Below are 14,286 nucleotides of genomic sequence, written 5' to 3'. Positions count from 1 at the left end.
CTCTACCACTTGAGCCACAGCGCCACTTCCGGCTTTTTTTTTTCTGATTATGTGGTGCTGAGGAATCGAACCCAGGGCCTCAGGCATGCAAGGCAAGCGCTCTACCACTGAGCCACCTTCCCAGCCCATATTCTCTACATTTTCTTGAAGATCAATTGCCTATTTTATAGCAGAACAACTTAGCCCCTATTTCTCAAACCAAAGAGAGGTCTAAGCTGTGACATTTAGACAAGACAAGTCAGCCAAGTACAAATATTTTACTTCAATAACTGCACACATGGGTAAAATGCTTTCCAAATGCAAAAATTCTCTATTTCAAAAGCAAATGTTTCATGCTTTCTTTCTCTGACATTTAGAATTTGCCAACTCCCTAGAATTGAATGTACTGCTTTATTATTTAGAAAATGAAAGGGGGGAATCACAGTGGTATAACATATATTTGGGGTTTCAACATAAATTATGATGTAGCAAATCAGCATTTCTACAGTAGGTATTTATTAAATAATGAGTGACTGTCCATTATATGACAATAAAAATGCTGACATTAGGAAGGGGCAACAAGTTTGACAAGAAATGTACTTATTACTTTGTGTAACTGTAACCCCTCTGTACGTTACCTTGAGAAAAAAAGAAAAGAAAAGAAATCAATTAAATAAAAAAATTAAAGAAAGAAATGAAGAAAAAATAAAATATAGTAATGAAAAGATTAGGTCAAGAATTTGTACATCTTTATATTATAAAATCTCAATATTCAAAATATTTTATTAACTATGAAGGTGATATTCAAGTGATTAAAATCCTAGTTAATACAAAAAATGCTGAAATTAAGTCTGGAGCATACCTTAGAATGGTATTCCTTATATCTGACTGAGTAATATTAAATTTTTAATTTTCTATTTGCTCTCCTATCATTTTTTTAAAGGACCCTTTTAATATGATGCGGATAACAGCTAAGGAAACCATTTTAACTCACTGAATCCATAGAACAGGCTTGAGAAGAGAAGCTTCATCTTTCACATTTAATAAGATGCCAGGCAAGACCTTGGCAGACACTGAGGAGGCTGGTGGGAGGAAGACATATCCAAGTAGGGAAGTACAGATGCTGGAGAATGAAAGGGGGAATGTTCTGTGGGAGGGACTCACAGCTTATATCAACCAAGAAAGTACTGTATTGTTTATCACTGAATTTCATTTTTAGCTTACTTTATTGACTTAACCAGTTCTGCTAAGAAGCTAAAGGAAAACAAAGAAAATAGAAAGTTTATTATATAGTACCTAAAAGCATACTAGACCTAAGTTATGACAACTTTTGAAAATTGAGTAAAAATATATTAGAATTAGTGTACATATATATAGAGATATGTGAACTTCTAATATAAATCTATGTATTTGCACTCATTTACCTTCACAAAAGAGAAAAGAACATAAATTGGAGACAAAAACAAAACTCCAGTTCGACCATTACCTAAATGTAGGGCAGAAGTAACTCAAAGTACCCAAACCTAGGCTCCTGTTAAAGATAGTAACCTCTACATATTGAGTGACTGACACCATGGTTTAGTACTGCAATGTGCTATATTTGCTATTATTTAGATTCAGTGAAAGGTTAAGTAATACATAATACACAGGACCTTTTGATCCAATTGAGTTGTTTTTCAGATTGTCCAGAATATCAGACAGATTTAAAAGCTTAGCTTGCTCAAATTCTACTTTTACTTCTTTAATGATTTTATATAACAAAATCAGTATTTATTATGCTTAAAAATACTTTAAACTGGGTTCCGATGGCTCACACCTGTAATCCTACCTACTCAAGAGACTAAGATCTGAGGATCAGGGTTCAAAGCCAGCCTATGTAGACAAATCTGAGAGACTCTTATTTTGAACCAAAAAAAAAGGTGGAGCTCGAGGTGTGGTTCACGTGGTAGAGTATTAGCCTTAAGTGATAAAGCTAAACTAGAGACCATTGCCATGAGTTCAAGGCCCAGGTCCCTACAAAAAAAAATCAATTTTATATCTGTTTCATAAAGCACTCATCTCATTATAAACAAAAAATTACTTGCACAAATAATTCACAAAGGGATGCTAACTAATGACTTTTGAGACCCAGGTGTCAGTGGCTCTTGCCTGTAATCCTACTTAGGAGACTGAGATCTGAGGATGACAGTTCAAAGCCAGAGGGGCAGGAAAGTTTGTGAGACTCTTATCTCCAATAAACCACTAGAAAACTGGAAGTGGCGCTGTGGCTCAAGTGGTAGAGTGCTAGACTTGAGCTGAAGAACTCAGGGACAGCGCTCAAGCCCAGAGTTAAGCCCCACAACTGACCAAAAAAACTTTTGAGAAGAATAAGGCAAAGTAAAATCAGACTCTTTGGGATATAAATTTGAGAACATGCTTTCTTTCAGAAAGTAGTGAAGGACAACCAACAAATATATTTGGCTGCAGACTGCCAACCATTTTGAAAATTCTCAAGTTTTAGACAAAATTGAATATATTGAATAAAAGTCATTTCACAAGCTACTAACACATTTTAAGTCATCAAAATACATAACCACTGTAGATGTTCCTCTACAATAGCTTTTACTATTTTCCTATTTGTAAATAAGAAAGTAAAGTTTCAGTTACAAATAGAAACAGTAACAATAAGGTTAAGAACAAAAGCCCATTGTAAAATGCCACTTATGGTAGACAATCAAAATCCTCAGAGTAATCAAATTAAAAGATCATGTTATGACACACTTAGAAAACATGCATTAAATATGTTTATTGAAATGACACAGTGATCCCCTTTGAAAAATACCAATCATTAAACACAGATTCATTTTTGATGCAATCAATAGTAATATCTAAATGATAATCAGAATTAAGTAACTGAAAGTGAAGTATGAAAAGACTTAGATGATACCTGGAGAACTTGAAACTGTGTCCTCAACAAGCTATGTGACCTTAAATATTCATTAGTTATTCCTTAAGACAATATTCTAACAAAAATACACTTCTACAATGCCAAGCAATCACACACACACACACACACACACACACACACACACACACACACACACACACAGAGCTTCTTAGGTAAAGCATAATCCATAAGGAAAAGCAATAGAGAAATATGTGTCTTTGTAACTACTAGATAGGAAAGGAAAAGAGAAAAATAGCGCACAGTTTAATTCTTTTTGACTTCATTTCTGGCTCCAACTTCCATTATACTGAATTCTGTAGCCCTTGAAAAGCCATTTAACATTGCTAAGTATCACTTTTATTCACCTGTAAAATGAGAGGCCTGGGTTGTAGGTCTAAAGTCTCTTTTGCCTCTAAAATTGTAACAGTCTGGCTGTACCAAGAGCCAGCTCATGCTACCAAACACCTGTTCCCTCTGGGTGGTGGCCGAGCCAATGCGTTTTCAGTCCCTGGAAGCTTCCAGCTACCAGTAGCTCAGATCCAGCCACTCTCCCCAAGCTGACTGACAGGCAAAGTGCTTTCACCTGAGAACAGGAAAGTTACTGTAATTTTACAGGTCAAGTTAACCAGGAAGTTTTCAGGGCAAAAATGACATTTGAGAAGAGATCACACAACAAATCTGATATAGACAGCCATTTCACTTTCAGATCTTACTGGCAAGAGCCTCTGCTTAAAGCATTGATGAAGTCATGGTTAAAAACAAGTTTAGTATCTGATCATACAAAATAATATTTATAAAAATGAACTCCAATAAATGAAAACATGAAGTTTTCTTTTGTTGTTTTCTTTCTTTTTTGTTCTTTAAGTTTGTTTACATGTCTTTGCAAGTCTAAGGGTAGGCACAGAAGTGAAGGAAAAAGGGAACAAATGCAGCAGTGGTATTTTCTGGATACTACATTGAAAATGAACTGTACAACTTGTGTGGGAGATGGAGGAGAAAAACTATGAGAGATGGAGGGAAAGAGTAACATTGTCCAAAAAGAAATATGTCTTTACCTGACTTATGTAACTGTAACCCCTCTGTATATCGCCTTTATAATAATAAAGCAATTTTTTAAAATAGAAAAGAAGAACTTAAGATATATCATCCTGATTGGTTATGACATTTTTAAATAGCAAAAGAATCTGGATCATAGAGAAAGTTTCTTTCCCAAGTAAAATTGAAGGCTAATGGAAAGAAAAAAAAACAGTTCAATTGTCTACTTACATTCTAACACTCCAGATACAAGGGAGAGTATCTAGAGGTATCTGACCTTAATTATAAAGTGTCATACAGATTAAGGTTTACTATCTATCCTGTTGAGAATGTCATCTCTGCCAAATAAAAATAGTAGTCTTTAGGATAAGACATTTCCAAAAGCTACTAGCCTAAATTCTCAGAGTGAGGAGTCCTCCTCCATACATACCAAATGGCTTACATTAACAGAGAAAGCCCTGCATGATTCACCCCAGTCAATGACACTGAAAAGGCTCGTAACTTCCTGACTGTGGCCAACAAGTTAATGAGCCCTGCTATCAACAAAGAAACAGATGGAAAGCAAGTTACTAGAGGTTACTAGAGCCTCTGATTCACGTACAAATAAACTGGCAGAAGGGCAGACTGGTTGTTTTGGCCTGGATATCACATGTAGTACATCCCTTTGTGAGAAAAAGGTAAATGAAAAAAAAAAAACCAGCAGTGGGACTTCTACAAAGAAAACAAGGTTCAGGTAAATTGGGGGTCAGATCCTGCCCACCCATCTCCCATATCTTTAGCACCGAGGGCTAGGTTCAGAGAGAGTCTTGAAGGCAGGCATACAAGGTCAACAATAATAGAAGCTTGAAGTTTAAAGGAAATTTGAGGTCCTGGGTTCAATTGAGTATCCTCTGTTTAAGAATAGCAGGAAGTATGTAGAAAATTAGGAAATCATATTTTTATGAACATATTTATAAGGCACATGACTTGTTATCAGGAAAACCACATTACCAGGAAAAGTGCCAAAGAGTTCATATTTTAAAATGAATACTTCCCAACTTTGACACTTACCTTTCCTTTTTCAAGCTTTAGTTTCATAATGCCTAGCCTAGCACATGGGAGCACTCAATAACTGTAAGCCACTGTGTGATTGTGCTTGTTATCAATAAAAGGTAATGTGATATATACACATACATATGCCACTTTTAAATTTGTGCTCAGATAATGGGCTTTTAAAGGCAATGGCACAAATAAACTGAAACAGTATCAAGTATAGAATATGTTTTCCTTCTGATATTTGAATAAGGGAAGGCCTTCTTTTCTTGCAATTCACACAAATCTCAAGTTATTGACAATTCTCCAAAAAATTCCTACATGATCCCATCCTTGTGACCTCACCAACCCTACTGGGTTCACTGGAGGTTCTTACAAACCTTGAGAATCTTCTGGTTCTGAAACTTTAATCCTTTATACGCCACCCTCCTTCTTTAGACTCCACCCTCCTTCATCATTACACTCTAGGAGCAAAAATTACAAACTCGAGATACTAATGTTAACCAAATACACCATTTTCCCCAGAGCTGAAAGTCCTACTTAAAAAGTTTCTTTTGCGCAAAGGAAATTTCAATGAGAAGAACAAGGCAAACAGGCAAGACCAGCTGCAGATAAATCATGAGTAACTTAAGTTTGCCCCTAATGCATTCCAGTCTCTTGCCTCCAGTCTAAATAACTCCACTTTTCCCCACAGCAACAGTTTCTCTCCTCTTCTCTTTGGCCAAAACGGGTTGTCAGGAAAGATTCGAGGACCCAGGCCCCTGTGGCTCACACCTGTAATCCTAGCTACTCAGGAGACTGAGATCTGAGGATCATGGTTCAAAGCCAACCCAGGCAGGAAAGTCTGTGAGACTCTTATCTCCAATAAACCACAAGAAAACCAGAAGTGGTGCTGTAGCTCAAGTGGTAGAGGGCTAGCCTTGAGCTGAAAACCTCAGGGACAGTGCCTAGGCCCATAGTTCAAGCCCCACGACTGATAGAAAGAAAGAGAGAAGGGGGGAGGGAAGGAAGGAGGGAGAGAGGAGGGGAGCAAGGGAAGGAAGGAAAAAGAAAGAAAAAAGAGAAAGAAAGAAAGAAAGAAAGAAAGAAAGAAAGAAAGAAAGAAAGAAAGAAAGAAAGAAAGAAAGAAAGAGGAAGGAAGATTCTGAGGGCTAGGGGGCATAGTTCACTTCAATGTCTCTCATTTCAAATCCCAGGAGAAGAGGGGAAGAAGGTGCAGAGAGAAAGAGAGAGATGATGGGGGGAAGGAGAGGAAGGGAGAAAATGATAGAGGAGGAGGAGGAGGAGGAGGAAAAGGAGGAGGAGGAGGAGGGAGAAGAAAAGGAGGAAGAGAAAAAGAGGAAGAGGAGGAAGAAGAGAAGGGATTCATCTCCCATATGAGTGATAAACAGTATTTGTCTTACTACAAAGCCTTATATCTAGTAAGATACTCAATGCTGGCTGTAGGTCAGACTTATCTGTGGAGCTTATAAATTACATGTGAGAATAAAAATGCTGTTGGAGGGTAGTACCCCAAGTGGGTATGTTTTTTTCTTTTCTTTTTTTTTAAGTTCTGTGGGTCATTCTGATGTATAGGCAAGAATGAAAAACACTACAGTACTTTAAGTCATTATTCACAGCCCAAAGGTGAAACAGCCATTTAGGAAAGTCCAAAGTAACTTTCTAGTAACCTAGAATTTATGCTAGCCTAGCATATGCCTACCATAAGGTTATTCTTCCTACCTGTCCCACACTATGATCTAGAAAGCTGGAGTCCTTTCCTCAGTACTAGCACTAAGAAGACTACTATGCTAGGTACAAAGTTGAAATCAATCCACCTGAGTCCCAATTTGACTGTGCTCCCAAAAAGGCAAAAAAAAGAAAGAAATATATCAGTAATCATTCACATTGTCATTTACAAAATGAATAAAGAACAGGAGTTTAAATACTTAATTTCTCTTCAGAAATGAATAATTTTAAAATATCACCTGCTGAGAATGAACAGGAAGCAAAAGTAAGTACAGAGGTGAAAGTCAACAAAGGAATTAGTTGGTAGCTTTTGACTATAATTCTAGCTACTAGGGAGACTGAGATATCTGAGATTCACAGCCCAAAGCCAGCTCCAGCAGCAAAGTTCATGCAATCCTTATCTTCAATTAACAGCAAAAAGCCAGAAGTGGAGCGGTTCAAGTAGTAGATTGCCAGCCTTGAATGAAAAAGCTAAAGGACAGGACCTATGCCCTAATTCCAGCCCAAGTATCAGCACACACAGACACAGGCACAGACACACGACACACAGACAGAAAGACAGACAGACAGACAGACACGCACACACACACACACACACACACACACACACACACACACACACACACACACAGTCCACAAAGGGAATCCCCCTAACACTCCTAATTAATAAAAATGAAAACTGAAATCAAGGGGAAAAGATGAGTAGTTGAATGCTATAGGATTATAGCGGTAAAGACTAAAAGATGTCTATTCTCCTCAGCAACAGAGCCCCTATTCTACTTTGAATCTGAGCACCAGCTAAGTAACTAGGTCTCTCAGTCTTCCAGAAGGCCATGCTTGATCACTCTCTGACCAAAGTGATAGAAGCATGAGTCCTACATAGTGCTTCAGGAGTCTCCCTAAGGAAAAAGAAGGCAGATTCCTCTTGCACACCTGTCTGAAGCCATCTGGAGTCACATTCTAGGAATGGACTAGCAAAAAGGAACTAGAAGGACGTCAGGGCCCAACATCAAGACTGAACTTCTTCCATTTGTAGGATAAATATATTTCAGCAATCTTTCAAAATGTCTCATGTCCTGATACAACTGCTATAACTAGAAAATGTGGATGAGTTATAAAAACAGTAAAAGCTGGATATGTAGCTAAGAAGTAGAGGGGTGGTGGTAAATTACATAAAATAAATTTGCAAAATACAGCTTTTCTAATCAAAATGTGGGTATACTCAGCAACATACATAATTATATTCTTTATCATTGATTAAGCATTTACTGTTTATGAAACACTTTACATATATGTTCATTACCTAACTTAATCCTCACAACATCTTATAAGGTAGATACTATCATCATCAAATAGAGAAGATTTATAAGAAGTAGAAGTTCACAGAGCTTACATAAAGTAAAAAAGATGGTAACAGTAACAAGAGGGTTTTTTTTTCATTGCTTTCTTTTCTTTTCGTCTTGTTTATCTGTTTGGGGGACGGTAAGGAGGGGGGCATAGAAATGCAGAGACAAAGGGTGAACACATGCAGCAGTGATACTTACTAGACATTATGTGGATACAACTTGTGGTAGGGACAGACTGGGGTAGGGGGAGTGGGGAGAACACTGAGAGAAAGTGAGCAAAGGGGTGACACTGTCCAAAAAGAAATGTACTCACTACATGAAACCCCTCTGTACATCACCTTTATAATAGCAATTTTTAAACATTAAAAGTTGGCAACAGAGCCAGGAGCTGGTAGCTCATGCCTGTAATCCTAGCTACACAGGAGGCTGAGATCTGAGAACTGTGGTTGGAAGCCAGCCAAGGCAAGAAAGGCCATGAGACTATTATCTCGAATAAAGCACCTAAAAAATAGAAGTAGAGCTGTAGCTCAAATTGGTAAAGTACTAGACTTGAGCAAAAAAGCTTAGTGACAGTCCCTAGGCCCTGAACTCAAGACACACACACACACACACACACACACACACACACAGAGCTGGCATCGATCAAAAGCCAAAGCCCACGTGTTAATCATGTTGAACCTATAAGGATACAGCAGATAGCTACATTTCATAGTTAGTAGCATTTAATAATTATGATCCCACTGAGTGGGCTAGCCTTTTTTGCTTCCAACAAAGTTTTTGGGGTTCTTTTTCCTTTTTGAAGTAAAAAGCTGTTAGTAGCTGGGCGCCAGTGACTCACACCTGTAATCCTAGCTACTCAGGAGGCTGAGATATGATCGAGGTTCAAAGCCAGCCCAGGCAGGAAAGATCATGAGACTCTTATCTCCAATAAACCATTCAGACAACCAGAAGTGGTACTGTGGCTCAAGTGGTAGAGCGCTAGCCTTGAGCTGAAGAGCTGAGAGACAGCACCCAGGTCCACAGTTCAAGCCCCATGACTGACAAAAAAAAAAGAACCAAAAAAAGCTCTTGCTAGACAATAACTACTAATTACTGTACAAATAAATGTCATTTTAATTTTGAGAAAGATTTCAAACAATTAAACTACTTTATTCAATTACTCAATTGTTTTCATCTAAATACCAAAAAGTAATCAACAAATAATAAATTGATTCTATATATCATTCACACAAATATGCACAGTGCCTTGAAGATACTTTCCTTGCTTTGAAGGGCTGAGTTCAGCAAGCATGGAAACACCTGGTATTTTATCCTTCCAACTGGGAAGAGTTGCTAGTAAGTCCCATAAAGAGACACCTTTAGGTACAGGGACCAAGGGATTTCCCAATAATCACATCAAAAGTGTTGATCATTCTATACCTCAGAGTACTATTATATCTTAAAAAAAATAATGAAAGTGTGAGCAGTTTATTCTAAAAAAGGAGATGAAGTATTAACTATCCAGTATGTTTTAAAAATATTTGGGTGGCTATGCAAGAGAATTACAAAGCACTACTTAGTCACACTTAACCAAGAGAATGGTGCTGAGGATATCAAGTTTATTAGGTGAAATCCTTCACTATGATGATATTCAATGTATGTATGCCAACAGTAACATTCACGCAGTTTTTAAAAACAGGCTACAAATAGCACACATTCCTTTACATAGAGTTCACACAGAAAATTGAGACACTGTTAAGGCAAGATTGAGAAAGGAAATCAACCATCACTCAAGAATTTTAAGTCTCTGGGCCTGGGAAGGTGGCTCGGTGGTAGAGTGCTTGCCTACATGCATGAGGCCCTGGGTTCAATTCCTCAGCACCACATAAGCAGAAAAAAAGCCGGAAGTGGTGCTGTGGCTCAAGTAGTAGAGTGCTAGTTTGAGCTGAAGAGCTGAGGGACAGTGCCCAGGCCCAGAGTTCAGGCCCCACAGCCATCAAAAAAGAGAGAGAGAGAACTTTAAGTCTCTCTTCTCTGTGAAACAGTGAAAAAGCACAACTCTGATAGGGTAGTAGTTTTGAGGTATCCTACAGCCTAAACATTTGCAAGGATCAAAACAGGAGACCCAGTTGGGCACTGGTGGTTCACGCCAATACTACTTAGGAGGTTGGGATCAGTAGGCTAGTTTAAGGCCAAAACAAGCAAAAAGTATGAGAGCCTTAATCTCAACTAACAGCTGGTGTGAATGGTACATGCTTGTCATCCCATACAGGAGGCTGAGATCAGGAAGACTGCTGCTCCCAACCACAGACCCTATCTTAACAGAAAAATCTGGGCACAGCAGCACTGGCTGTCCTCCTAGCTATGGTGGAAAGAATAAACAGAAGATCACAGTCTAGACCTGCTCAGCAAAAAGCAAGAGTTCATGATAAAACTAACACAAAAAGGGTTGAAGGCTCAGCAGTAAAGCACCTGCTGGCACAAGACCCTAGGTTCACACTCCAGTACCCAGTAGTAGAAAAAGAAATAGGAGGGCTATAAATTAAAGGGCTTGGACCAAGCCCATGTCCTCTAGGATTTCTTCCCTTATGAACAGTCCTGTAAGTCACCATTTGTGTGACCACTTTATAGTTAAGCAAGTCAGGCCAGAGTTACATAATATTACAGGGATCTGGGCTCCAGCTACAGATGGTGTCTGCACTACTGGCCATGTTCTCACTTTAAATGTGCTTATGATCAGTATAGGAAGATAAATGACACATTTTACCTCATGCAGAGTATTTTAGTTTAGTTTTAATTTTAGTTTAATCTCAAATATTTAAAGAAGGGAATCTAGAAACTCTCTAATTTTCCATTAGCTACTTTAACCACACAAATTGAGGGTGAGAGGACTTAAGTCTTTTTCATGAGGGAAGGGAAAGAATATAGTATCTAGGAACTTCAGAATGTACAAAACAATAACTTTCAAAATAGATAATTGTCATCTAATCATCACTGCTTAAGGATTTTATAAGCAAAACAAATGAGTATGTGACCAGTTTAAAGAGTGTTAATGAGAGAGTTTAGTGTTTCCTTATCCTGATGACTTATAACTGAGAGATTATAAAATCACACAGAATTCTACAGGTATTCACTTTCAATGTGTCAGCATCCCTTACTCTGGGAAGCTCCCAAATTGGGTAAACATAAAAATCTGCTGTGTTCAAGAGGAAAGAAATTGTACAAAGTAGTAGGCAGAAATTTTCAGTGAAGCTTTTAAATTATGCTGGTCTATCTATGGCGACCTTCACAGTCAATGTACTGACTGCTTCCAGCCCATTACCGAGGTTTATGGAAGCAGTCTACAGATGTGTTGGTAACCCACATCTTGGCTTCATTGGTTACCTTTGTCTAACAGAAGATACAGCTGTTGAGCTGAGAGACTTCTACGGAAATCAATAAAGTCTTCCTGATTCTCAAATTACTGTTTTCTTCATCCACAGCATTAGATTAATAATCTCTGCTTTTTATAAAAACACTAGGGCTTGGAGGGTTGGCTCAGGTGGTAGGGTGCCTGCTAATGAGCATAAAGGGTCAGACAATGAGTTCGAGTCCCAGTCTCTGATGGGAAAGAAGAAAGAAAGAAAATCATTGAAAAATACAGAAAAAATGAAAGAGCACTGTAACTATTAAATATTAAAGTATTTTTATAAGGAATTAGTTAACCATTTTAGATGGCAAAAAAACTGTATCTAAGACAATCTGCCTTCAAAGATATTCCAGAACACATCCTCTTCCATGAAAGCCTGTTAATAAAATAAACACACAACTAATGGTTATTAAATTTAAGTCAAGTAAAGAATATAAACTGGAGACATGTAGAATTCTCCAGTAATACAGGAGTTAAAGTAAAATAGTACTTGAACTTTATAACAAATCAGTTGAATGATTTCTATGCCAGTTTTATGCATGCCTTCTCAGATTTTCAAGATAAAAATATTCTTTCATGATTAGTTTATTGCACAACTCATTTCGCTAGTAATATTTCAATACAGGCTTTTTCACTTATATACAGTTCAATGTAAAATGTCAAGATCGACACGACCTGAAGTACAGCCATATTCTTATTCACATGGAGTAGAAAGGTATGGTTAAACCACACTATATCCAAAGCTACTTCCCACTCTAAAGAGAAAACAAAATCAAAGGCAAATATTTTTCCTAATCCAAAGTAAATGTACATAAAAATCCCCCTACACTGGGCACCAGTGGTTCACACCTGTAATCCTAACTACTCAAGAGGCTGAGATCTGAGGATCTCAGTTCAAAGACAACAGGGGTAGGAAAAGTCCATGAGACTTTTATTTTCAATTAACCACCAGAAAACTGGAAATAGTGCTGTGGCTCAAAGTGTTAGAACTCAAGTCTTCAGCAAGAGCTCAGGAATACTGCCCAGGTCCTGAGTTCAAGCCCCATAACTAAAAACAAAAACAAAAACTAGATTTCTAAATTCACAAGCATCAAAATAATGTAATATTCCTTTCCAAAAAAAGTATAACCAAAACCTTACAGTGGAATGCTTATGGTAAAATGTCTTTCATATACTGGACTAACTTAAACTTTGATTTTGCAATGTAGTATCTGTCCAGTTTAATTTGGAATGAGTGAAAATAAGGGCAAAAGAAATGCACTAAGTATTTTCATCTATTGGACTTACTAGGATTCTTACAAACTAAAATCTCTGAAAATCACCTTTGGATTTCAAGTTGACTTAAACCTGTTCTTTGATCTCTCTCTTAAAATCTTTTTTTTTTGGGGGGGGTCCGGTCGTGGGGCCTGAACTCTGGGCCTGGGCGCTGTCCCTCAGCTCTTCAGCTCAAGCTAGCACTCTATCACTTGAGCCACAGCTCCACTTCCGGCTTTTTTCTTTTTTGCTTATGTGGTGCTGAGGAATCGAACCCAGGGCCTCATGCATGCAAGGCAAGCGCTCTACCACTAAGCCACCTTCCCAGCCCCTCTCTTAAAATCTTACTGTAAATAAAATTCCTTTCTTAGCAGCCCTACTATTTTCCTGTATCAAAACCAGACTATTGTGGGATATAGGTATTCTTTCTTTCATTACATAACTTCTTTCCAAATGTCGGTGTTACTACATCATAGGCAATGAAGCAAAATAGGAACTGCTAGAATTCCATCTAGTAAGATGGAAAATATTTCTTCATTTACAGAGACTTGTATCTGAGGAATTGCTTTCTGAAACAGACATCAGATACCAAGCACTGAATGCTAAGCTAAAATCAACCAGGCAAGTCACATTATAAAATATATGGAACAACCTATTGGAAGTGCAAAGGCAAGAAATCAATGACTTTTTAAAAGGCTGTTAACTTATTCCCTTAGTATTTTCCGGGTTCAACTGAAGTGTAATACATCAGATCCCTGGTGCCCATGGAAGCATATTGACAAGTATCAGGACTATATTGAGTTTCATCCAGGGGGAAAAAAAGGGGGGAGGGGTGCATCTGAATTCAGGTTCAGAAGAGCCTGCAGTAATGCCCAATTTAAGAAGCAAACAACTACAGAAGGGAAAACTCAGAAAGCACTGGCTTCCTCCCCCCCACCCCCCCCTTGCCCTCAAGTTTTGGCTCTTTCCGTGTTTTAATAAACGCACTTATTTCAAGAGAAAAGCCAGGAAACCTTTTGGAATGGCTTTCCAGAAGGTGAGTAACTTAAGAGATGAAGCCGACAGAAGTTGCTGAGAAAGTTGTGGCCCCGCTGATTGACATACAACCCAAAGAAGATACACCCACTTGTAATCCAATCCGTGGAGAAGCAGCCGGGTAAGGTGGGGGGACCTTCACTCCCAGAGATCGCAGCTACACACCCCAAGTCCGGGGCGCGGGGGTGGGGGGAGGGAGGAAGGGAAGGAGGGAAGGAAGGGAAGGAAGGAAGGAGGGAAAGAGGGAAGGAGGGAAGGAAGGAGGGAGGGAAGCCAGCCCAGCGCTCTTCGCCCAGCGGGCTCCGGAGACGCAGGCTCCGCCAGCCTCCAGGTGCAGACATTCAAACGCAGCCCCGCGGCTCACAAGTGCAGCAGCATCTACCCGCAGGCGGAGGCAGGTCTGGGGGGGACCAGAAAACCCTCTCGCCACCCGCTAGACAGCCCCGGGCGGGAGAGAGCCGACCGCTCCTCACCGAGACGGAAGACGAAGCAGCAGCAGAGACACCAGACAGAACTGCAGAGAGAACGAATCTCCTCCCGCGGGCTGCAGCGCGCGCAGTGCT

General features: G+C 38.9%; 1 protein-coding gene across 1 annotated transcript in view; it reads right to left on the bottom strand.

Moving 5' to 3' along the window:
* Positions 1–14,280, bottom strand: part of Napepld (N-acyl phosphatidylethanolamine phospholipase D) — a 32,964-nt gene extending 18,684 nt beyond the window's left edge. Inside the window, exon 1 of the mRNA XM_013035257.1 lies at positions 14,197–14,280. The gene's annotated coding sequence lies outside the window, so the exon portion shown is untranslated. The remainder of the gene's footprint in view (positions 1–14,196) is intronic.
* Between the last annotated feature and the right edge of the window lie 6 nt (positions 14,281–14,286).

This window comes from Dipodomys ordii, unplaced genomic scaffold (genome assembly GCF_000151885.1).
Source record: "Dipodomys ordii isolate 6190 unplaced genomic scaffold, Dord_2.0 Scaffold207, whole genome shotgun sequence".
NCBI lineage: Eukaryota > Metazoa > Chordata > Mammalia > Rodentia > Heteromyidae > Dipodomys > Dipodomys ordii.
The sequence above is the reverse complement of the archived record's forward strand: the minus strand, read 5'-3'. Positions and strand labels throughout refer to the sequence as shown.